Here is a 27,400-nt window from a genome sequence, read left to right on the forward strand (position 1 = left end):
TTACCATTGGTTGTCATCTCTGCTCAGAAAGAAAAAGTCCTATCTGTAAATTCTAGAAGTATACACACCTCCCTAAATTACTGGCATCTTTTCCTAACCACTGGGGCAAAGTTTTAGTTTATAAAAACAATTCCAAAGGACATAACTGTGGATCCATGGTAACAAGAGAATGCTCATCAGCTTAACAGTGTGAACACATTGTTATATATTTACCAGAGGCAAACAAAAAAACAAAGGAGAAATTGGTAATTTGCATGGAAAAATACAAAATGTGCCAGTTGATTCCCCTAAATATTGAGGAATAGAGGGTTAACAATAATGCTGTACTTTACACTAATTAAAATGTCCAGTAAATTCCTTCCCAAAGTAAAATGACATGTTAATGACTCAGCTTAATGTCGTTTCTGTTAATGTGACATCCAGGGAAGCACTCCTCCTGGAGCTATAATCCATGTTCAAGGACAAAGATCAAAACTGCTATCCACTGCTTCTCACTGGTGGCGGGAACTGAAGCCCTGGGGTCACCACTACTGTAAGTGGCTGCTTAGACATTTAGAATGAAGGCTGTAGCCTATCCTCAGTGTTTCCTCTCCTAAGAAATAGCAAACATGTGTACATGTTTGCTGAAAATGTCCAGCCAAGCCTTCTAGGAATCACAGAAGGAAAAAACTCCTCTTCTTTAGCCTGAAAATCCCTGAACATTTAATTCCTACTTGTTGTTCAGAAATCAACTCAAATATCATGCTTTTTTTTTTTAAATTCATTTCTGTTACAGATGGTTCACCTTTTTCACCCACTGATTCCCCTCTTCCCCTCCCTCTCAAATATTGTGCTTTTGTAAAAGTTTTTTCTGCAGTGAGAGAAGAGCATTTCAGAATCTATATAGAAGTGGAGCAAATTAAGATAATAATGGGATGAAAGGAATAGTTGAGCATGGGGTTGAAGGACCGGAAATGGGAATGGAGATCTTCATCCTAATGTCGTCAGTGTGGAGATTGAAATCACTTGAGCTGATGATATGGGTCAGAAAAGACAGAAAGATTGTGGACCTGAGGCTAAGTGATTGAGGACTATGGTCAACTTCCAGGATTTGTGTGCTTAACATGGCCAGACATACCACCATTGCCCACTAGGGGGCAGTAATTTGACCACCGTGCAGTGCTCAGGGCTTTGATATTCCTTAAAACCTTCTTGATTGAGCTCTGTCCCTTAGCTTTTTATGAAACTTTGTCTCATATCTCTACCTGGGTTCTGAGTGTTTCTTAGTGTATCCATTTACGATTTTTTATTCTGTCTATTAGCTGTCTGATTATTCAAGACTTAAACTAAAATATATATGCATTTTTTACTTTGTGCTAAAAACTTGATTGATTTAATTTCCATAACAGTGTTCAGATGCCAATTTATTTTCCCCATTTTAAAGTCTTAACACAGTTAATGTGCCTAAGTTAGTAAGATAGTTAGCCAAGGCTCATAATCAAGTCTATTTTATAATAAAGCCTGTTCTATCATTGTGCATACAACTTTAGCCTCTTCATTCGTCTGAGAGTTGCTATCTCTCAGATGTTTGATAGCTTTGCCCGAAAGAATGTGCTATTGTTCTACAGTCAGAAAAGCAAAGTCTAGAGGTGTGTGTGTGTGTGTGTGTGTGTGTACACAAGCATGTGTGTGTTTAAAATTGGAGATCCAGCATCTCAACCTAAATCAGTGTTCCCGAAAAGTGATAGAATCTAATAAAAATTTCACCCCTTTACAGTTTTTTCAATATTAATTTCAATCCCTAATTTAAATTTTCAGAGCTTTGCTAAAATGCATTACTCATATTTTAAAATGCATTTAGTGTCACAGATGATATGTGTTGTGTAGAGCATGTTTTGTTTTGTTTTTAAAGGAGCTGTATATTTAAAAAAATAATAGAACAATGGGCTAAAAATGTTGATATATATCATTTTTTTTCTGAATTGTATAACATAAACATAATGAAAAATTTTATTTATGAGGAAATAACTCTTTAGGTAAATGTTTATATTCTTTTATTCTAATACACAGTTGACCAGACCAATGTTAATACAGTGTTTGTATGGAAAGTAATACAATAATAAATTAATAAATAATAATACAAGAATAAACTCTTTCATGTACTCACAACTGTAAACCTACTTTTGTTCCACCTTGTATGTAAACCAAACAAGTTTTATGGGTGAAACAATTTTTGAAAATGACTTCAATTATACTTTAAGACCATGGACATTCAAATATAAGCATATATCATTGATAAAAATTTAAAAATATCGCAATATTAACAGTAATCGCATTCTTATTATGTGGCAATAATAACATAGCTAAAGTAGATAGCATTTAGTGGGTAAGTTTTTCTTTAGTGCACCCACCTGCTCCATGGTTTTTTATTTTTCCCACCAGAAGTAGTCTATCCTTTTCATTTTCTCTTCAGACACCCAATGTGCTTCAATTCAAACTATTCTATCCAAAACCTGTATCCAAAGGATCAGACATATAGACTCAACAGCCAATAACTTAATAGTCCAAAATTATCCTCCTAGAAGTTTTTTTTTTTTTTAATTTCAGAATAATTATAAATACAATGAAAATACAGGTAACTATTATTATGTTTCCTATCATTTAATATTTATTAGGTGCCTACTAAATGTTGAATATTGCTGCAACCTAAGTGGTAGGTACTATTATCACCCTCATTTTACACATAAAAAATCTCAAGATTTCAAGTGCCTCATCCAAGTTCACACAGTAAGTGGAAACATTTATATGTTTTTAAATTATTTCTGTGTGTATGTGTGTTTGTGTATTTAAAATAAGTGTATTTATAAAAGAAGTTGACATTTAAATACTTTTTATCTACATGTAAGGCTAGCACAGTTCAGTATAAAGAAACTTTCCCTGAATTTTCTCTTGCATCACTTTCTTCCACTCTAATTTTGCAGTATATTTTATATATTTCCTTTGGCCTTGCCATCTTAGTTAGAATTAGAGTAGTTTTGTTTTAATTGCATGAATCTGCTATGTGTTTTTACAGGTATTCCAATAATAAATGCATATTAGAGAGGTAAATCAGCATTTAAAAAGTATTTTGTGACTAATAACAATAAATCAAGGCACCAAAATACAGAACTTAAATTTTTGTATTTAAGACCATTAGTTTGCTTTATTTAGATTGGAGGTGAATACAAAATAACTACCTTACAGCTTCCTCATCAAACTTCTGTGTGAGATGAGTAGGTGAGACAATCCATTTCTTTTAAAATAATATCCTGTCAAAATCATAAAATTTTGCTATCACAACTGACACTAATTGGCATTCTTGTTAGCATTCTCAAGAGAGGTCAAAACTGCAGGTTCATAGAAGCTTAATTGCCCCTTCTTCTAAGTGGTGTTTCTGGGTTGAAGAGCAAAGATGTGGAAACCTTAGAAAAAGTTTGGCATGTAATTTTTTTATAAGGAAAACAAGATACACTGAAGTTGATCTGTGGGTATTGATTGTTTGATATCTTGGTAGAGCATTATATAGGAAATGTACAAACAGATGTCTAAAATAATTAAAAAGATGGGATAATAGTAATTCAATTCCAGTGCCATATTCAAAGCTTTGGAGGCTAGATGTGGATATGAACAGAATTTCAGAGGTATGTGTGGAGGGAAATAGCACACACACTTTATGTCATGTAACACCCCAGTAGGGTATGAGACAGCATAACAATAACATTTTTATAACAAAATATGTGATGATGCATACCCAGCGCAATAAATAAGGATATAAATATTCATATGTCAGTTCAGATCAAAGTTTATTACTAAAAAAATGAGTTCATATGAGGTTCGGATATGCTACAAACATGTTATTTTAAATTTTTCTGTTATAAGAAACTTTGGAACTTCTGAATTATAGATACAGTGCTGTGAACTTGTACAAAAATTGAAATTATTTGGCTAAAAGAAAAAAAATATTGAAAGTTAATTAAAATATAGACTTTAGTTTTTAATTTTTATTTTCAATAAATATTTATCAAGCACCTCTATGTGCCAATTACTATAACAGATGAGACACTGATAAGCAAGACAAATGGGAACAGCTTTCTTCATAAAATCAGAAAAGGAAGCCAACTTTTTAACTGTAACTCATAGAAATCAAATAAGAAATAATGCTTTTTGTTTCCAAAGTTTCTTAGTACAGAAAAAGGTTATCTAATAAGCTTATGGAATCCACTCTTCTCTGGAAATCTTAAAATATGAGTCATCTGTCTGGGATGAACTGGAGACAACAGAAGCAACAGTGTAGCTTTTTAAAGCCTCTTATTAACCAAGACTCAATAATCCAATATTAATTTTCTAAACTGATTCTTATAATATAAGTTTTTCGCAGTACCAGGATCTATATGTTTATAAAAATAATTGCTTGCATGTACACACACATATGCACACACATCTAAATAGCCACAAGTCTAAAGATTTGACACACTAAGTCAACAAAAATCCAATTCAATTTTGATCATCTATGCTGACTAAAAAGAAACATGATGAAAATATGAACTAGTACATGAAAAAGTCAATATGTTAATTCTGATTTCTCTAATTTAATTGATTTCTTTTCAATTAAGAATTTTATGATAAATGGAAATAAGGTACTATCATTGTCATTGGAAACATACTACCAAGGACTTCGTGTTGTTGTTAGTATTTTGATATCCATACACTAGTGAGTGAGAAGGCCAACAATATACACATCTATACCACTATTAGTTATATGCAAAATACTGCATCCTTCTTCTGGAAACACCATTGCCCTCTCACAAAGATTTTCAGAGAATCTGTATGTGCCATTCATTAAGAATTATATATATATAGTGATTCTAGCTTTTCCTAAAGTTTTTTTTTCTCCCTTCCATTTATTCATGTTTATGTCCTGTAGCCAGGCATATACAAATGATTAAACCAAACAGGCCAATTGAGTAGCTGTTTTTCACACATCTATACCTTTGCAAACATAGTTACACATACCTATATTTGATGGACTAATAAAAACCATTTTATTTGCTGAAATTTAATGACCAAAGCCATTTACTACCATCATACATCTCCTTACTAGGGCAGGCTGGGATGCCATGAGGCATCTTTCCAAGAGACATCACCTAAAGATGCTAGGATATGAGTTATTCTTGTAGAAAAGTAATGATTGTTACTCCTAGAGCAAAACAGACCTTTTTGGGAATGGGTCAGGTTCAAGGCCATTCCATAAAAAAAGATTTTCCCATATAAATGGAAATTGAAACTTTCCTTAAACTACATTGCACCAGCATGGGAGAAATTCAAGGTTGTTTGTATTTCCACTGAAGCATATATTCTGGACCACCTGGGAAAATTAAATAAGTCTAAAATTCCATTAGGCCATTAATCTAACCCTTCTCATGGGTAAGACAGAAAGACAGCAAACAGAACAAAAAGTTTGATGGTTTTTCTATTATCAGTCACAAAAGACAAGCAAGGAGAAAAAAGCAATGCTTATTCATTAAAAATCTTAGAGCAAACCCTTTGATCAGTGCACAATGAAAGTAGATTTGATTAAAGCGAGTGATTGATAGTATAGCCCCACTGACTGGAGACATTGGTCTTGTTTCTCACAATGTGCCTCCTATGGCGTTGCCTTGGATTGCATATAATCTTGACCTTGCTGGACATGTACTAGGTGATTTCCTACTGATAATTAATATTGATATGGAACAATATAAAACTTAACCTTAGACTTCACTGATGATTAAAAAATCCAAATGTACACAGGGAAACAATGAAAGAGGACCACCCGAGACAAATATCAAAGATTACAAGACCAAACTGTTTAGTCCTGTATTCCCTAAAAATATTTTCTCTAATTGGCTTCTATAGGTGGACACAAGGTAGAAAAGGAGTATATTAAAAGACTGTGTAATTTTGTGTTGGGAGAAGGTGAGACTCTCAAAAGTATCCATTATTAAGAGAGGCTTGAGGTGTTTGACTGCTTGTCTCTCTTTGGTTCCTATTCTACACAAAGAAAATAAAAAGTCAATTATTTTTGTTACAAGATAGGAGAGGTGCTTATCTGCCCCTCATGGAAGTGGGGTTCTTGAGGTATCACTGGAATAAGAATTTCCAGAGACCCCCATAGGAGGGTGAGATATATTAAAATGCTTAATTCCACAGAATTACACTCCTGGGTTTTCAAAGTCCCATTTCCCTTTGCTCAATCATAAAAGAAGTGTAGCTGGGACTTCAATAGAGATAAAATCAGAGCCAGGATCCAGAGTTTTCTTTCCATGTTGGAGCTGGATCCAGCCCAAAATCAGGCTAGTTTAGCTTGTGTTTCTGGCTATAGTCCATTAGTCCATTGTGTGTGGGGTTCACTGGCTGCGGGCCTTAGGGGCAAATGCAAAGGAAGCAGGAGCAAAAGAGCCCCACCAGCAAAGAGTCAAGCACAAGAGAAGGAATTCCTTTGTTTAGGCCCTAAACAGGGAGGGGGTGGGGAACGTCCAGCCTACTGGCTGCTAAATCAATACCAGCTAACATCACAGCTTCATCAAATTAGCCTGACCAAATACAGCAGGCTAATTTTTAAGTTGATAATTTTTTATGGCCAGGGAATGATGTTATAAATATCAAAATGGCCCTTGGCAGAGAAAAGGTTCCCCTCTAGTTTTGCAGATTTGCAATAGCCAGGCCCATTCTGGCCAATCTTCTCTGTCCCAAGGTTTGAGTGACAGGTAAGTACCTTCCCTATGTCACTCCAACTTTACTGGTCATGCATCTATCTTTCCTTTGTTGGATTCCTTTTCCCAATGTTTTGCAGGGAATAAGCCAGTGTTTCCTGGGGAATGTGAAATTGCAGCTTCCTGGTGAAGCTGCCCAAAAGTCATGTTTATAATGCCTGGCGTTTTCTCTTTGCTCCTTTCATTATTAATAACTACCTAATTACAGTGGTATCAGTTTAGGCCTGATTAGTCTTTTTCTTGTTTCAATGTACCCCAGTAGTTGTTACTGCACAGACCCACAACTATAAAAAATGAGGGATGGATACTGGATGATAAAATAGACTCTCTGAAAGCTAGATTTATCACATTTAAAATGGGAGCATTAATAAAACCTACATCATAGGATTGTGACAAATAAATAAAATAATACAATGTAGAAAGTTTAGTACAGTACCTAAGGAAAGCTTGATACACTTTAACCATCATCATTAAGAATTGCATTGTATGCTGCTTTGCAGGTGGGTAATGTATTCCTCTTTTACTTTAAGTGCCACTTTCCTAACTGATGCTCATGCATTGACAAAAGTGGATTGCTGTGTTAGAAAGATCTCTAGACTCATGGTACATGAAGTCCATTGTGGTCCTTGCCTTTCCAGGGACTGATTTTTATAGGACCTGGTACAAGCCACTTCATTACTACAGAATTCAGTTTCCTTGTCTGTGTAATGTGGAATGGGTCTCAGCCCTTCTAAATTGCCTTCTTGACCTCTGGGATCATTTAATCCCTATGATCAAAATATATTATGTTGTTTATGCAGTCATAACATAAAATAAATAAATATATTCATCCCTCTGGCTTTCTAGATGAGAAAGTTTGAACACATATAGCTTTCATGTTTTCCATGCCTATCTGCAATTTTTTTTAAATGCTTAGTTACCATGTCTTTAACACAAATGTCACATTTGACATTTGACACAAATGTCAAAGTTGCTAGCAATAGTACCCACACCAATAGCACCATCTTATAAGATTAAACATGTACCTTCAATACTATAGAAATTGAATACTACCCCACTTTGGATATATGAATTGCATAGATGGTCAGTTCTAGTTTTTTATTATATGGTCACAATATACTAAAACTAGTACATTGTTATATTACCTATCTGACAAGAATGGATTGAGAATATCTGCAATTTTTGACTTTACTAAACTTTAAATGATCTGAGTATATGCTTTTGCTTGCCAGAAAGCCAACTCCTTTTTCTCTGATAAAAGAATCCTGTTCTATTCAGGTATTACTGGTCTTGTGTTTCAGAGAAGACTTAAGTTTACAAGGGCTGTATAGTGATTAGTGTATACTACTGTCCTTTCAAGTGGTTGGTTTAGAAAAAGGCATCTGACCCAATTCTGGGAAATGAGATATAAGAGAAGGTCTGCAGGGTGGTTTCTGGGAAAGGTTTCATTGCTCTTTAAAAAAGATAAGAGGAGAAATGTCATTTTACTGCCTTTGGCCATTATCATCTCTGTGTGATGTATGGAACTGCAAGAGGTATTTTGTGACCAAGAGGTAAGCCAACCTGAGAAGCTGCAGAGTGGAAAGATGGAAAAACCCAGATCTTTCATGAGTCACTGCATTTATCAACACTGAAATTTAACCAACCCTAGACTCCTCGTTATGTGTGATTTTAAATGTCCTTATTGCTTAGGACATTATAAGTTGGCTTTTGTATTATATCTAAAAGCATTCAGCCTAATGCATAATGCATTAGTCAGAAAAGCTAGCTGCTATAACAAACTTCCAAGATCTCAGTGGCTTAACCCGATAGAAAATAATTCAGTCAAATTTGGGTCAGCAGAGTTCTCTGTTCCATGCAGCCATTCACAACCCAGGCTTCTTCCAGTGTGGTTCCACCTCCTTTACATGCAGCCTGGTAGTGGGGAAAAAACATGAAAAAAAAGAGGTAATGAGCTCGGTTGCAGTTTGTCCCCGGCCCTGGTCGGTCGTGCGGGTGGCAGCCACTCGATGTGTTCCTTTCACGTCGATGTTTCTCTCTCTCTCTGTTCCTCTCTCTCCCTCCCACTCTACCTGAACAAAAAATAGAAAAATGTCCTCGGGTGAGGATAAAAAAAATAATAATAATAATAAAGAAAGAGGTAATGAGGAACAAAAAAACTACAGTCCAATACCTGACCTTTGCCATATAACCCCACCTAATCAGTTAGGAAATGCAGTCAAGCTATGTGTCCAGGAGAAAGAAGAAACTGGTTTGGCATATACATATTTTGCTTTAACAATCTGCTATAGTAACATTTTTTTAAATGTCAGTGTTGGCTTAATCACACAGGGTAGTAAGTGCAAAAATTACCTATTGTACCATTACATACTCCACTGAAAAATGCTCTACCTTAACAGTGTTTGCTTTAGAAGATAAAGTTGCCATCTATGTATAGTTAAAACAGAATCCTTCTTCCTACTCCCATAAAATTAGTGATAGTCCCTCTATATACTGGGAAGTGACACAAAATGGATGGATTAATTGTATGGATTAGTGATAGTCCCTCTATATACTGGGAAGTGACACAAAATGGATGGATTAATCATATGATATCCAAAGATCAAGTTGATTTTTGAATGAGAAGTTTGTTCAATCAGATTGAATACTTAATAAAGTAGATAATAAGAAATGGTGACTTTAGATCATTGGTTTAGAATGTAAAAATGAATGTTATGTCTATTTAAGTAAATCCTATAGCCAGTGGAACCTACTCTCTGTGGGTAGTTTGCCAAAACCTAAAATGTATCTCTAATATCATGTTTGATTTGTTTCTCCTTTAATGTTTCCTTGCTATACTATCAAGATTAAAATAAATTTCTGTTGCCTCTCATATATATCTTTAGGGTTGTGTGTGTGCAGTCTTGGAGGCCACATTTTACATACTATATTTTAGAAATAAAGTTTTAGTGCAACAGAGCTGTATACAGATCAATCACACATACTATCTTGTCTGCAGCCAATATCTAATACTTACGGGAAAAACAAAAACTCAGGAAAAAAGATGACACTGAGCCACTCGTGGGAGAGTTCTCATGTCTGGTGGGTGACAGAGAAAGAGAAGCAAGACCAATCCCATTACCACTAGTTATGCTTCAGCCACTCCAGTTTCAATCATTTTGCTTTTATTTCTGATGTGCAGAGGCCGTTTGATACATTCTCTTCTGGGGACAAGCCAGTCTTGGAAGGATGTGAATTAAAAAGGTATGAAGAGTACATAATTTATTAAACCAACTCATTATTGGAAACTGTTAGCATACAATTCATTTAGTAGGAACCATTGGTGGAGAAAATGACTGTTGTTTTGATCTGGTGGCATAAGCTGTGGTGTAATTTTCCTTGTCTGTGGTGATTTACCTAATCTTGAAAAACATGAACACGCACTTAAGAACTGCTCACTGCTGGAAAACAGACATGTATGTTCTGTTATTTATTAATGGCAATGGCTGTAGATTTTTATAATGTTGTATAACAAATAGACTCTCCCAGTTTTCAGCAAAATGATTGAATAATTGAATAGAGTAGTTATATCCCTGAGTGCACAATGGACAAGAATAGTTTTACTGACAAATACCAAGGCCTAGGGGCCTGTCATCTATTAACAAGTTTCACTCAAGAAAACAACTGATCAATCAAAAAATACTTCTTGTCTGACTACCATGCACAAAGAGTGAGCCTTTGAAGGGAACACATAAAATCTCAAGGGGCTAAGGGGACAAGAATTATACATTAAAATATCTAGCTAGATGTATAAGGCAGCATGTCATCAAACCCTAGATGATACAAATATTACAGGAGTTAGGGGAGGTGAGAGCTCAGTGATGCGGAAGGCCAGGGTAAGTCTTTACCTTATAGCCTCCTCTCTGATCATAGGGAGCCTTTCTTCATACAATTCTGAACATTATTTTGTAAGCCAAATGTTACAGAGTAAACTTTTAATGGCAGAATAATTTCAAGTGATATATTAAAATATATTAGCCATTCCCCATCAGTGAACATTTACTTGTTTCCACTTTTTCCCACTGCAATGATATGATAATAATCAATCTCCTTATTTCTATAAGATACATTCCCAGGAGTGGAATTGCTGGGTCAAAAGTATATGTTATTTTTATTCTTAATATGTTGTCATATAACTTTTCAAGATGGCACCAAGCTTACCTCTCCCAAAGCAAGGTGAGGAAGCACCACTTTGCCCCCATCGCTGTCAGAAGTCACACTACCACAGTCCTTCAGTGTTGCCAGCCTCATGAGTGGGTAGTCATCTTGCACTGTGACTTTCGGTCTCATTTCCCAAAGCTCTCACTGGGTTTGGTATCTTTTCATACATACTTAATAGCCATTCGGATTTTCTCTTTTATGAAATTCTTATTTTCATTCTTTGCCTATTTGTCTACTGTGTTGTTTTTCTTCTAATAAATAAGAAATTCTAATTTTTGCTTGCAGATTGTTAATGTTTAGTCATCTGTAAGCTGTTCAAAAGTTATGTATTCAAAAGTGTTGCTAAGCATCAAGTCTACAATGCCCAGTGCTAGAGAGCTATCATGGGAAATATCCATTCTTAAATTTGGTAATAGAGTTAAGGTAGGTATGGGGACATCTAGACTACCAAGCATTCCATAATAAATACTATGAAATAAAATGTATCACACAGTTATTATTGGAGTTATGACAAAGAATGATTTCTGATTACTATGGTCAAGAGAAATTTCTCAAGTAAGAGAATGAGTCTGGTTTTAATGGTTGATACGATTTTGATGAATATATATCCAAAAAAGAGAGCAATCCATGTAGGAGGAGTAACATACATTTTTTTTTTTTAATGAGTAACTTAAATGCCAAAGAGTTTAACTAAATACTATGACCATCTTAATTTTTAGTAAAATTTCTTATTGTAACAATATAGTATATAATTTTCAAATTCTAAAAACAGTTTAGAAAAATACAAATGTTTTCTAATTGTAGTCTTTTAAAAATAATGTTTTGCTGCTTGTTAAAAAATGCAGAGAGCCCGGCTGGTGTGGCTCAGTGGTTGAGTGTCGACCCGTGTACCAAGAGGTCGCAGGTTCAATTCCTGGTTAGGGCACATGCGCAGGTTGTGGGCCAAACCCCCAGTGAGAGGCATGCAGTAGGTGGCCAATCGATGTTCTCTCTCATCGATATTTCTCTCTCTCTCTCCCTCTCTCTCCCTCTGTCTCTAAAAATAAATTAATTAATTAAATTTAAAAAAAAGAAATGCAGAGAAATGTTTTGTTTCTGTGTTTAGATTTTGAAATTCTAGAAACCACTAAGCAAGTGCTTAAGCTGTAATATTTTGAAAATCAGAAAAATCTGAAAGTTATAGTAACACTTTATCTTCTTCAGTGACACTAAATCACTAAGCAGTAGCTTGATATTCTGAAAATTAATACAATTTTCTAAAACATCTAACTTGAAATTTGCTAGAATCTCTGACTCAACTAGAATGGTGGTTGTACTTGACTTTTTAGCATAGCATTATCTACTCTGTTTTAACCAAGTGTTTGAAACCTACCTATAGCCCATGTTTTGAAGAACCTTATCAGCCACATAGATCAAAATAAATAATAATAACATTAATGACTCCACTTGGGGGCTTGGTCTTTCAGCTGTACAAATCTGAATATACAGCTACTTCACAGTTTTCCAAAATAAATATAGAAGTCCCTGAAAGAACCTAAATACTCCTAGAACTAGTGTAGTGTCTACTTAATGCGCAGTCTTTGTTGGGCATGGTAGCCTTTCCCCAGGGGTGCCCTCAATAGTACCTGGCACCCTGAGTTTTTCACATGCCATTGCTGCTTCAGTGGCTACGACCAAGTACTTCATCTTTCGGCCCTGCACACTCCCTTTTGCCTGGCAAAGACGTTGCTTCTCTCCTGTCTGCCAGGGGCTGCTGCCTTCAGGATCTAGGACCAGAATCTTTGCCATCTTTTCCAGACAACATGCTGTCCTGTAAGGCACTGTCTGTGAAGTGTTGGAGCATGTGGTGCCAAATCTGCACAACGGCCCTGGTCAAGAGGGAAAGAATGCCTCTCTTCCTTCTTGGTGCTATGGACCAAACTGGGAGTCCCAAACAGCTGCTCCCCGTCACAGTGGACCGTCCTCCCTCACCCTCTGGAGGGATCAGAAACTGGGCCAGTGAGCAAGGCAGAAGGAGGAAAACCCCCAAACTCAGGAAATGTGAAGGAGGCTGACAATGCCACTTTCTCCACCATAGACATTGAGCCCAAAGCAGGCCCACACTGGGGGAAAGGAGAAGCTCTACTCTAAGTGTATTGGTAAACACTTCCGTTCTTAAAGCAAAACACTATGATTAAAATTGCCAGGGAATTATTTTAATGATCATACGGTGACCGGGAAGGTCGTGAGACTTGCACTAATGGAAAACAACTACCCCTACAGAGCAAGTGAAAGTGGGCAATGATAGAAAAATTGTTTTTTTCTCCTGGAAAACTCTATTTTGTTTTTGTTTTTCATTTCAATGCAAGGATTATTGAATTTCCATTATATGTCAGGCACTATTCTTAGCTAAGAAAGGAAGAAAAATGGATTGCTGAACTTAATCTTTGAAATAATTCTTATGAGATAAGCATTATCATCATCAGCTGCATCTTACAAAGAAGGGAATTTTGATACAGAAAATTGAAATAATTTCTCAAAGATCTCCTGGCTAGTGAGTGGCAGAGTTGAGATAGATAGCCCCCTATAAGAAAGAGTAAAAGTGGGTTTCACAAGCCATGGAGAAAAATCTGAATTTGAAATAATGAAATCTTAACTTCTATAAAGATTATGAGTTGCTTTTCTTTGAAATAGACTGCAAAAACAACAAAAAAAGTTTACTATCTCGCAGAGAGACACTGTACATATAACTTGGAATAAATTATCAGTAATGTGAAAAGTTAAGACAAAGAATAATTGAACATACTTTGTTTATTTCTAAATTATGGTTTCTGGGTATTATATGTAGTGATATATAGTGAAAAGCATACTAGATGTTACAGAAAGTCAAAATAATGATGTACAAGAAAATATGATAAATTCTTCTAAAACACAAAAAGAAGGAATAAAAGAATTAAAATGACAAAAGAAAAATATAAAATAAGCCATATAGAACAGAGATTTCCAAAGTTTAATCAAAGTTTAATAAGATTAGATGGAACAGAATAAATAATCAAATAAATAATGAAAACTTTCTTCATGTAATAAATCCTTATTCTGAAATCTGAGAGTAAGTGCTCTCTTTCAGGAAATCAATAAAAAGAAAACATCAAAACAGATGTAAACGAGTGGAACTGTCACAGTTAAAAAGCAAAAAAAGAATCCTACAGCCACCTAGGGAAAAAATAATAATAATAATAATAACGTACAAAGAAATAAGATACAATTGGCCGAATTGCTCTGCCACACTCAATGTCTGCCAGGAGACAGTGAGGCAATATTTATTAGACTTTGAAAAAGTTATCCATGAACTGTTATTCCAAGATTCTGTCAATTAATATGTAAAAGCGGTAGAGAGATACTGGACATGCAAGAGTATAGAAAACACTTCCCAGATATATTTCCTGGCCATATGAATCAAAGACACTCTCCGAAATATAAGAATAAAAATCCAGGAGGAGAATTTCATGCCTGGAAAAGAGTGGCAGTGAGCTCTGACCACCAGTTAACCATTTTGCCATGCTTATTAATCCCCATGCAAATCATACTGTTTCTCAGCATTTGTATTAATTTCCTAGGGCTGCCATAACAAAATACCACAGACTGAGAGAATTTTATTTTAATAAAATGACAGAATTTTATTTTCTCACAGTTCTGTTCTGGAGGCTGTAAGCCCAAGATCACGGGGCCGGCAGGGTTTGGTTTCTGGAAAGGCCTTTTCCTGGCGTTCTGACGGTCGCCTTCTCCTTGTGCCCCGCCTGGCCTTTCCTCCGTGCGCTCACCCTCTTGGCATCTCTTCCTCTTCTTATAAAGACACCAGTCCTGTTGAATTAGCCCCCCACACACACACATTTTTATTAAAGTAAGGTTATCAAGAGACTCAGTAGGTTGTATAACCTTTATAAGTATTTATAACATACAAGTATTATAATTATTAAGCAGTGGAAGGATTGATTTGGGGGACTGGTCTAGGAAAAAGATACGAGGTAGCACACACAAGCTGTATAGGGCTGAGCTGCGTAGAGGGAAGGCCCCTCGCAGAAGAGTATTATCCAGAAGCATATGGCCAGGAGGACAAGAGGACCTTTGGGGAGAGGAGGACAGCAGAGGGGGCTAACGTATGTAGGTGATGCTGCTCAATAGCATGTCTGGGAATCTCCAGGTCAGAGGATTCCAAAGGGATCCTTACGAATGGCCAGCAGAAGTCGGTATGGTTTCTCAAAGTGTGCAAAGCACACAGGTTTTAAATGCTAACAATCTGCTTATGCTATTTTAAAAGTAATCTGATAGGTAAAAATTTGAGTGTGGCACCAGTGGGCTTTCGAACCAACATGTCTCAACTTGCAGTAAAGAAATAAACAGCCTAGGGGCCGCTACATAATGGCCATTTGGCTCTTTTATATAACAATTATTATTACAAGTAGTATATACTTATATGCTTATAAATATTACATATACATATAAATAGGTATACTGATGCTATTACATACTAGTACTGTGATATTCAACAATGAAATTGCCAAATTATAGTTGCCTAATGAGCATGAACAAGGAGGGGTTGAATATTTATTTCTTCTTAGTAAAAACAATTCAAGTTAACAAAAACACTGTATTGGCAAAACACCACTTAAGCATTTTACCAATTATAAATGTACACTTTCATGTGTGTAATTATATATAAATTACTTTAGCTTACATAAAATTGCCAAAAGAATGGGCTATTCTCATGCTCTTTAAAGGAAATTTTAATTATTTTCTGCTCTCTCATTTTTATTTTTATTCTTCTGCTTTTTGTGTCCTTAGAGTTACTCTGGCATAGTTGCCAGGGAAAGAAAGTCAATAGAAATACATATTACTGATGTTACATTAACAGACTCCACAGATAGCAATGTGGACCATGAATATAACCGCATATAATACAAATGTCCCCAATGTTGGGAGGGAGGAAGGGGAAACTAATAAATAACAGCTTTAAAATTGTATAAGGAGGAAATAAAACATCATTCCAATAAATTAACAAATAGGACCCACTAGACTTATAAACATGCAAAGTATTATGCACTTTAAGTGAAGTTAATAAAACCAGATGGGAATTATTTTATTAAAAAGCTGTTTAAAATAAAATATTCCTAAGATACTGTGGGTTAAAAACTTTCTTCTTGTTCATCTTTTTATTATTATTATTATTATTGTTGTTATATTAAGATTAGGATGTATGTTAGGGGAAGGAGAAGCAGAACAGCTCAGTTCAACATATTATCAGGAGCCCATGTAGTAGGTGCCCAGGATTCCCCTTCCCTATTTGATTCTAGGTTAGAGTTTTTCCAATGAGAGGCGCTAACACAAGATTTCAAGAGCAGAAGAGGAGAATCTGTATTCCTTTAGGCAGGTTCAGCCAGCTGTATGAACAGATCTGATTTTCACAGCAACTTTATGGCAGGTTTTTGCAGACCAAGATAATTGGTGGGAGTTTTGCAGTGTTCCTAGAGTAGTAAAGCAGCTTCCAAGCAAATTAAGAACTACCCACTTTGATGTTTTAGGCTGAGGTCTTTGGTGGAAGCTTTCCTGACATTTGTTCACTCAGTTCCTCTAATAGTGTAGATGAGCCTCTATTTTCTATAGTAATCCTGTGTCTAAATCACATAGTGAGTGAATAATCTCAGACAATGCTATTGTCTATGTCCACCTCTAGATCTTAAGCACAGATAAAAAATACAGGTGGAAGAATTCACATAATCATCTTTGTGTCTAAAACATTAACCAATGGCAAAATTAGTAGTGTGTATAGTAAGGAACCCCACCTCTGCTTAATAGATTTCTTGGCCTTTTCTAAGAATGGAAACTGATATGAGCGGTAGGACTGATCCAAAAAAAAACTTCCTGAGCTTGTAGCCAAATGATTTCACACTATTTTGTCCTCACCCCACTAAGAGATGAAATCAGTATGTAAACTTCCTCCTTGTTCAGTGTTTTCATGCATTCAAATACATGTAATTGTGATAAAAAATAAAACAGACTCTTCATCCCAACTATTGGACTACCCTGCTCAGATAAGGATTTTCTTCTCCAATATGTACATAGCATATCTCTTATCATTTATTTTTTTATACCAAAAGCCCCATGACTTGACAGAAGGTTCTTAATATTACTGAGAATTTAATTTTGGATCCAAGTGACTGTTTAATATTTTTAACTGTTTCTCTTCTCTGCCATTATCTTCTGAGGTTGATAGAGGTAAACTTAGGCTATAAATACATATATTCTGACAAATACAGAGAATGCCTTACTTTATAATTTTCACAAACCATAATTTTAAACAACATTATCACAGTACCTAAGAAACTTGGGTACCTTAAAATGTTGTGGGTAGAGACATGAATTGAGAATTTTTGTCATAGGTCTTTTTTATAATCAGGTCCTAAATATGCTCTAGACCATTGAATTACTCTTTTAATTACCCTCTCCACCTTCAATAGCTCTCTTTTCCTCATTTTCAGTTTCTTCCAGACCACCTCCCCTATAGTCTCTGAGATTGGGGGGAGGGGGATCATGTGGATCAGTTCTGAGACCATGTGGGCAGAAGAGAAATGCTCTCTCAGTCCTGGACCCCTAAAATTTACTATACATTAAGTTAGATGCAGGGGATTCAGTGAGGACACTGAACAGTAGGAGCTGGTGGAAGAAGGCTGGATCCCTGAATGACTATATGAAATAGAACTTCCCACTGACCCACCTTGAACTATGATATGATCAGAAAGCCAATGAAATTGTTGAGGTAATTGGTTAAGCGTAAGTAACCTAATCTGATTAAATAGGTTAACCTATTCTAATTTCCAACATCTCCTCATTGTCTACAAAATAGAACCTGAATATTTTAGAATAATTTTCTAAGACATCATTCCAAAATAATTTTCTAGTATAATCTTCTCCCTTTCATAGACCTCATGCATAAAATTATTCAGGATTAACTGGATGAAATTGGAAGAGAATATACCATCTTTTTTTCTTCATTTAGAATTTCTTTTCTTAAATATTTGCCACTTGAAATCCCACATATATATCTATTAAGATGACTAAACTGTCGGGAGCATTGTGTTTTTGTGAATTGTGTATAAGCACGCACAAGTATGTGCATTTTAAGAGATATTATGACAATAATATGGCCTGCCAGGAAAAGATTAAAGTATTATGTCATACAAAAATGAAAACGCTCATTTGCAAGCACTCTGGTTTTAAGTGATCTGTAGATGAGTTTCTCTTTAAAAAAAAAAAAAAAGATAATTTGCTTTTATATGAAAAGCCAAGCTTCACATTATATTCCATACTCAGAGCAGTGGTGTATTAAATAAAATATTAAGCAAAAAGTTGAATGCTAATTCTAACTTCTTTGATTTTCTTTACCGTCACAAATAATGTATTCTGGAAGTGGCATTGTTTTACAGCTTTGTCTTATCCTACAGAGGTAGGATCCAATAAACAAAGTGAAAGACACCCACCCTGAAGGGTGATAGTTTATTGTAGTTATAGATAGACTCATATAGCAAAGCCATATAGATGTTCTTATATTGCTTGAGCCAAGGCTAAATATATAATCATTCCAAGATATTCTAAAATATATGTATTTACTGATCAGTCAGCATTCTGCAGCGTGAAAGGCATCTCCTTTATGTCATGTGAGATTTGGCTTCATACATGGGAAAGTGTGGAGGGAGCCTTAAGGCTCAATTGACATTTGCAAGAAACAGTCTGCCTGCACAGAACACCATCTGTTTACAGTTATTGCCTATCAAAAATATCAGGATCATTCTCTTGTGAACAATCATTTGAGAAGCCATTGCTGTTTCACTCTCACTGAGTAGCTGAGTAGCAGAAAAATATCATTTTGTTAGAAAGTAGACTGATCTCCACTTAGAAAAAACTATGGAATCTTGATTTTCTCCTTTCAGAATCGAAGTAACTTCTTGTCAATGCTTAAATTGTATATGACAACCAAGAAATTGGGTTTACTTCCTTTTTACCTGAGCATCTGAAATTACTAGAGATGACCAAAAGAGTTTAAGGGGAGTTTTGAATTTTTATATCCCAGATGGTATCTTTCAGGGTTTCTTTACACATAATAAATAGGCAAATATTTGCTGGATTTGGTTGAAGAAACTGATGTGGCATCTAAACACAAATTGAGTTATAAATAAAGTAATTAATTAATTAATAAAATTTAGACTAAGTGAACTATTTGCTTCCTATCTTGTTTTGGCATAAACACAAAATAATCGAAACTAGCAAAGATGAAAAAAATGTAGTACCTATTTAATTTGCAGAAGGACAAGAGCAATATAAGCCCTGCTGCTTGTGAACATAAAAGAGAAATGCTTATCTGAATCAGAAAGGGGTTGAATTAATTCTGAAAACATCGTTCCTCTTATACTTTTGGTATTAATTTTTCCCTCAGTCCTGATATTTTTTGTGATTTTTAAGCTGAGATCATCTATGTGCAGGCTTGACATTATAGTTAAGTAGAAGCAGGGCTAACTAAATTGAATGAATTTTTACTTACAATTTGAATGTCAGTGATGCACAGTTTTCCAGAGACAATGATTATAATTAAGTTCACACCTCAACTTTTCTATCTGAAATGATAGTGACAAAACTACAATTATGCAAAATGACATATTTCCCAAATTATGCACTATGAAGACATTAAGGATACTTTAAAAGTAATCACATGTAGGTAAAAAGAGGGAAAAAAAAAAAAAAAAACTTACCTAATCCTTCAAATGAAATGATTCATTATCAAACTAAACAGATTTATGGGTTATTTCTCCTATGATTTCCATTTGCTTACATTTCCAAATTGCTCCTTTCCTTTATCGACAAGATAGCAAGCATGCAGATAAATATGACACTAACACTTAAATATATACTTCCCCAAGAATAAAATAAAGTCTAGACAGAGGCATGTAATATAATAAACTAATAAGAATACAGAAAATGATAAAAATATGTTCATCAATTAATCTATCTTTAACAACTCATTTTATATACTAAAAATAAAATGTGGCACACAGCTAAATCAGGGCTGGGGGAGAATTGTATGGCAAAAAAATGTTTACATTAGAAAAAAAGAGAAAGTTTCAAATCAATTATGTACATGCTCGCCTTGCCTTTTATGAAGTTAATATTACCCTGATACCAAACCCAACAAATACAAAAAAAGAAAGAAAGAAAACTACAACTCATTATCTCTCATGAATATAGATGTAAAAGCCTTAACAAAATATTAGCAAATTGGATTCAGCAATATATGAAAATAATTATGCACCTTGACCAAATGGGGTTTACTCCAAAGATGCAAGACTGGCTCAATATCTGAAAATTAAAAAATGTAATCCACCATATTAACAAGATAAAGAAGAAAAATCACATGGTCCTATCAACTGATGTAGAAAACCCATTTGACAATATCAGGACACCCATTCATAAGATTAGAGGAGAACTTCAACTTCTTTTGTTTTTGTTTTTGTTTTTAAGTCTGCAAAAAACCTACAGCTAAAGTCATACATGATCATGAAAGACTTTTATTTTTAATATTTTTTCCTTTATTAATTTTAGAGAGAGGAAGGGAAAGTGAGAGATAGAAACATTGATGAGAGAGAACATCAATTGGCCACCTTCTGCATGCCCCCCACTGAGGACTGGGCCTACAACCTGGGCATGTGCCCTGACTGGGAATCGAACTGGTGATCTCTTGGTACATGGGTCAATGCTCAACCACTGAGCCACACTGGCCAGGCAATCATGAAAGACTTAATACTTATCCCCTAAGGTCAGAAAAAGACATGATATTCACTTTTACCACTGCTATTAAACATAATATTGGAATATTAAGCCAGTGCCATAAAGCAAGAAAGGAATGCAAGGCATACAGATTGTAAAGGAAGAAATAAATCTACCTTCATTTGCAGAAACATGGTGGTCTATATAAAAAATTAGGTTGAGTGACAAGAGTTAATCTCAAAAGGTCACATACTGTATGATTCCACTTATGTAATTCTCTCAAAATAACAAAATCATGGGGATTAATAATAAATTAGTTGTTGCAAGGGTTTAGGGATCATGGAGAAGGAGGTTAGTAGGTGTGATACTAAAGAGACAGCATGATGGAGATGTTGTGTTAATGGAATATTCTTTCTCCTGCCCTGGCCAATGTGACTCAGTTAATTGGGTGTTGTCCCATGCCAAAAAGTTGCCAGTTCAATTACCGAACAGGGCACATACCTGAGGCTGGATTCCCAGTAGGGGGCATGAAGGAGGCAGCTGTTGATATTTCGCTCTCACATCAATGTTTCTCTCTCTCTCTTTCCTTCTCCCTTCCTCTCTCTCTAAAAATTAATTTTTAAAAATCTTTACAAAGAATATTCTTTCTCTTGATTGTGGTGGTGGTTATATAAATTGACACATCTGATAAATGACATAAAACCACACACACACACACACACACACACACACACATTGTACCACTGCCCATTGCCTGGTTTTAATATTTTGCTATAGTATGTTTTAGGGAAACTATGTGAAGGATATGTGGGATTTCTCTATATTATTTTTGCAACTTCCCGTGAAACTACAATTATTTCAAAATGAACTGTAAAAAAAGCCACAAACTAGAATAAAATATTTGCTGTTGATGAGTGACAAATAATTGTTATATTACATTTATGATTAATATAAAACTTAATAAGAAAAAGCAAATAACCAATTAGAAAATTGTGCAAAGGATAAAAGAAAATTCCTAGAAGAGGAAAAGATGTTAGTAAACATCATTAAATCTACCACCATTAATTATGCTATCTACTCTGTTTCTTCTGCATTTAGAATATTTCTTTGATAAAATATAACTTTTCCTTAAGTTATAAATGAATGGGAAACTGGACAGATAGATTTGTCCATATTATTATTATGTGAATTAATTTCACTCAGTTTTATAAAATATTCAGACTTAATAAAAACTACTTCAGTCAGAAATGTTTTGAAATACTAAAAGTCAGTATATAACATTATTTCTAAACTCCTATACAAGTCAGGATCTCCTGCTTTCCAACTAGTTAAAAATACCACAAAATAAAATAAGAACACCTTATTAATTTGTTGTGAAGTTGTGTGTATGGACTGTGGAGTAAAGGTTGAGAAATGGGAAGCACAGGAAGGCTTGGTGGGTTGGTAGGGGGTGTAGTTTACAGAGCTAAGCAAAACTGCAATCTAGACAGGATATATAGAGTTTAGTAACTCAGATTGACAGGGATTTTATTATTATTATTATTATTGATTTCAGGTAGTCATTTTTGAGCAACACCATGATTTCTGCCTCAATTCAACTAAATTACCATGTGTGTCTAGTTCTGACCTGACTGTAAGTAAACCTTCTACTAAGGTGTCAAAGTTACTTTCTATTATAACCAGATATCTCTCAGAGCTCAAGATTAATGAGAAAATAAATCTCAAATCAAACCAGAAGGAAAAAAACGTGCCATTGAACAAACTTAATTTGATTTTTAGTCTAGTTTCACAGCATACCTGAGATGAATACATATTTTCTGCAGCAGAATAGACTTCCAGGAAGAAAGTGTGCCCAGAAAATAAGGATTTGGTGTGTTCAGTGGCAAAATTATCCTCAGGAACCTACGTCAACAAAATAATCCCTGAACTGTCCAGGCCCTAAGCAGCTTGCTGGCATGGAGTGGTGAGGTGGGGGTCCAATTCAGAATGGTCTGAGTCATAGAGGGAAAATGTCTTTGCTTCCAGTAACAGATTTTTCAGTGTGGTAGTTTTAGTTTGAGTATTATGCATTCATAAAATAATCTTAGCCTGGCCAGTGTGGCTCAGTGGTTAAACGTTGTCCTATGCACCAAGAGGTTGCTGATTTGATTCCTGGTCAGGACACAAACCCAGGCTGCAGTCTTGATCCTCAGTAGAGGGTGTGCAGGCGCTCTCTCATTGATGTTTCTATCTCCCTCTCCCTTCCTTTCTCTCTAAAAAAGTTTTTTAAAAAATTTTAATTAAAAAATAGAAATAATCTTAGAAGATTAAGTCATTAGAAGGAAAAAGCATAAGAAAGAGATAGCATCATTTGGCACCATTTGGAAAAATAATGTTTGTATTTTATGTGTTTATAAAATTTAAAGTTTGTTTATACAAGTGTTTTATTAATAACGGAAGCTGGGATGTTTCAGATATTTTGGAATTTATACATGTTGAATAAACTGATTTCAGCTTAATATAGATTTATTTACAGTGTGTAATAAATTAATTTCTGGCAACATTTTTGAAAAACATATTTCCCAATATATTTTTAAATTTCCAGGGAAATTTTTCATTCCAGATTGCACCTACCCTAAATGACATACATATATAATATACCATTTTGAATTTCAAACTAAAGGCCCTTTATCATCAATTACTTTGTAATTTATTGTTTGTTCAAAAAGCTAACTTGGGAAATCTGGTTATTGAACTTGCTTGGAAAATATAAACTAACTTCAAAGAACCAATAGAACCCTTTCCCTCATCCTACTGAAATATCAAAGCCTTGAATAAATTTAATCACTTTCCTTTTGTTCACAAAACTGATTAATGAATGTTAGTAAAGATTATGTTTAGGCAAAAAATAATTTCAGGATAATTAAGCAATATCCTACATTTAAGATTACTTAGATGCTTCTTGTTTATTTGCTATTTTTTTTGCACATCGTTTTACCATATACAAAAATAATATTTCAAAACAAGTCATTAATATTAATAATCCACATGTACTGGTACTATTAGACTATCAAGAAGATACCAATGTGTATAATAACTTTAATGAAAGATGGATATTTTTTATTCTGTTATAAGTGTATTAAAGCTAGCATACTGTCCATATGCACATATTCCTTTTCCCAATGCAACTATGATTATACTTTTTTTTAATTTAGTTTTTCACCTTGAATTTATATGCTTACTCAAACAATCTTTAAAATTCTATTTGTTTAGAGCACAAAGAAACACTATTATTTACTGCAACCTTAACCATTAAAGCTAAAGCACTGCAAAAGCAGCTAAGGAAAAAAATGGTTGTGATATTCCCAGACAACAGCATAGCACTAAATGAATTTCAATGCTGCAGCAAAGCTTTTTTTTTAATAAGAAAAAATATTTATATCAAACTTTATCATCATAATCAAATATAACATTATTATACTGAATATTGACTTTATACATCATGCAAGACTTTGCTATTGCTGAAATGTATTATTAAAGGTAGAGTGACAGTTGTGACAAAACCTATTGCTTGTATGCTTTCAACCACATTGTCTCATCACAATCTGAAAGAAAAATGTGTCACATGGGATAGAGAATAAAAAGAACAACTCCCAGGATTATTATCTTGTCACTTCCTATACACCCAGACTTACTCTATAGTCATTTTTTTAAGTGAATGAAAAACTAGAATAACATTAAAAGCTGTAGTATGTTTCTTGCTAAAACCTCGGTTGCAATTTTGTTTCCTTTGCTTAAGTGATCACTTCCAAGACCATGGCCTCAAATTAATTGTAAATGGGTGATGCTCTTAATTAATTCTATCTCAGAATTCTTCTCTGAGGTTTATATCCACAGTCAGCAATATCTCTATTTGGATGTCTCAAGAGCTTCTTCATTTCAACATATCCAAAACTGCACCAAAATTTATCAGTCTCCAAGAACTGACTTCCAGTTTTACCCTCTAAATATCATTTTCTTATTTTATCTTATTTTATTTACTTTATCTACATTGTGAAAACCCCACTTCAATCTACTATCATCAACAGCTTTTTCACTGGTCTCAGAATCCATTCCTGGCCGTCTCCAAGCCATTCTTCACTCAACAGCAACATTTTTAAGACCAAAAAAAAAAAAATGACCTTGGAGCAAAGTGAGTGGTCAAATATATCTTGTACTACTTTCAAATAAGATGATAAATGAACACAGGAGTTGACAAAATATAGATCATGGGCAATGTTAACAGGATTCAGTGGAGTGGTAGAGAATGGAAGCCAAGGTGGAGAGAGATGCAGCAAATGAGAGATAAGGAAGTAGAGATACTGTATAAAAACAACAATTTTAATGAGTTTATGGACTGAAGCAGAAAAATAGGGTAGTAGTAACATTGAAATATTAAATCAAGGGAGGCCCTGGCCAGTTTGGTTCAGCAGTTAGAGCGTCGGCCTGCGGTCCGGAGAGACCTGGTTCGGTTCCTGCTAAGGGCGCGTACCTCGGTTGCAGTTTGTCCCTGGCCCTGGTCGGTCGTGCGGGTGGCAGCCACTCGATGTGTTCCTTTCACGTCGATGTTTCTCTCTCTCTCTCTGTTCCTCTCTCTCCCTCCCACTCTACCTGAACAAAAAATGGAAAAATGTCCTTGGGTGAGGATAAAAAAAAAAGAAATATTAAATCAAGGGAGGAATTTCTTAGGATGCAAAGTACTAGAAAATATTAGTATGATGGTGGATCCATCATGCCCCAATAAGACAGAACCAGGAAGGGGTGGGGGAGGCAGGTTTCTGGTTTTAAGGGGGTAAAATAGATAAAATCTGTGGTTCAAAAACATTTCTTCATTCCAAACCCTGGACCTATAGACAAGATTGTGGTTTTAAAAAGGCAGGGGGCAATTTAGTTAAGTGGAATACTGGTTTCCTGCTCCCCTCTCTTCCCATCCCCAGGGCTGATGAAAGAAAGCGACCTCATTGTTTGAAACAGATTTCACCAAGAACTCTAGCTGAAAGGCAGTAGAGAATGCTCATTCTAGAACTCTGCCAGATTATAGACAACTGCCGCATGCTCCTTCCTCCATCATCTGAGTGCTAAAAATACCCAACTGCATTGATACTTACTAACAATATAAATAGCAAATTAAAGTGAGAGACAATTAGCCTCAGTCTAATGCAATGTCCAGTGACCAAGTTTCCTCAGATTTTTGAGTAAGGAGTTACATTCCAAATAGCCACAAGTTTCTGACATAAAATTATACCAGAATGTGCAAGTAAAAGCAGTGGTGCCATATGGTCACCAATCAAGGGAGGAAGAAGAGAAAAAATTAAATTATAACAATGTAATAATGAAACCAGTACTAAAATTTCTCTACTGGTAAAACTGCAGCTTCCATAGGTTTTTTAAACTAAATTTATTGGGGTAACATTGGTTAATAAGACTGTATAGGTTCCAAGTGTAGTTTTACGATACATCATCTGTATTATTTAAAAGTCTAAGCTTTGGGGTGAAACCGAAGTCAAAACCCACGTCAGACCCCACCACTTACACAACAAGGCTAATTTCGAGCAATCAATGCTCTGGAAAGATCAGCTTTCTTTGAACAAAAAACCATGTTTTAAATTTTTCACATTAACATTTTTATTAACACCAACTTTTTAAAACTGTCATTATTTTTATTAAATGATAGCACAAAAATGTTTCATGGAAGCAGTCTCACAATCTGATAACAGATAAGCCACACCAGATTTAAACTTCTTTAAAAACACACCTATTTTAAAGAAAAATAAAAGGAAATAAGATAAAAAGGTAGGAAAAGAGGGAAAGAATTAGCTGTAGTGTTAAAACTCACTGGATTCGATCGGTGGGTCTTCTCAGATAGGATATAGGTATCTCCCGCTTTTCAAAAATTCACTTGACACCACTTCTCTTTCACCAACGACCTATATTAGTACCTGTTTTCATAAACTGAAAGAAATCCGAGGATTTTCACTTGTATGGGGGAAGAGGCAAAAAGCAAAAATAGCATTAAGCCTTTGTTTGGCGGTGAGCTCAAGCTTCCTAAGAGGCAGTGCGCACGTCGGGCAGCCTTGGCGGGGCCAAGCTCCTTCCCCAGGAGCCACACTCAGCATCTCAGCACGGAGCTGCCGTAGCTTTGCCCTGTGTCATTGAGCATCTGTGCCCCAGATTTATTCTGTGCAGCCGTCAGCAAGATATGTCCTAAGGTATCAGAAAAGCCTAAGAAAGCTCAGAAGGGTGTTATGCTTAACATAAAACAACATAATGAGGTGTATTTGGTCTGATTTGATAGTTTATTTTTTGTGTCTGGAAGGCTCAGAAATTTTTTCCATATAAATTATAATAGTAACTGTTTCACTCCATTTCGGCTTGTAAAATGTTTCATAGGGAACCTGTATACTGTTGAAACGAAGAGTGGCACACATAGATTTATATAGTCTTTGTGGCTTTTTAAAACCATTTACCACTAATACACAGGCCCTGCAGCCATTACCACCGACTGACTTTTACATGTTTAAAATGAACCAGGGGAAGCCAGTGTTGATAGAGCCACAAAGAGGTTCAGTATTTGGCCTGTCAGACATCTAAGACCGTTTATAGCAGAATAGCACTTTCGG

At 35.1% G+C, this 27,400-nt stretch overlaps 1 long non-coding RNA gene across 1 annotated transcript; it reads right to left on the bottom strand.

Moving 5' to 3' along the window:
- Positions 1-14,748: 14,748 nt before the first annotated feature.
- LOC118641405 lies at positions 14,749-26,804 on the bottom strand. Its single transcript, XR_004961600.1, has 3 exons — positions 26,617-26,804; positions 19,543-19,615; positions 14,749-14,810 (listed from the first exon to the last, which is right to left on the bottom strand). It is a non-coding gene; the product is annotated as an uncharacterized LOC118641405 (long non-coding RNA).
- Between the last annotated feature and the right edge of the window lie 596 nt (positions 26,805-27,400).

Source organism: Molossus molossus, unplaced genomic scaffold (assembly GCF_014108415.1).
Source record: "Molossus molossus isolate mMolMol1 unplaced genomic scaffold, mMolMol1.p scaffold_m16_p_3, whole genome shotgun sequence".
Taxonomy (NCBI): domain Eukaryota; kingdom Metazoa; phylum Chordata; class Mammalia; order Chiroptera; family Molossidae; genus Molossus; species Molossus molossus.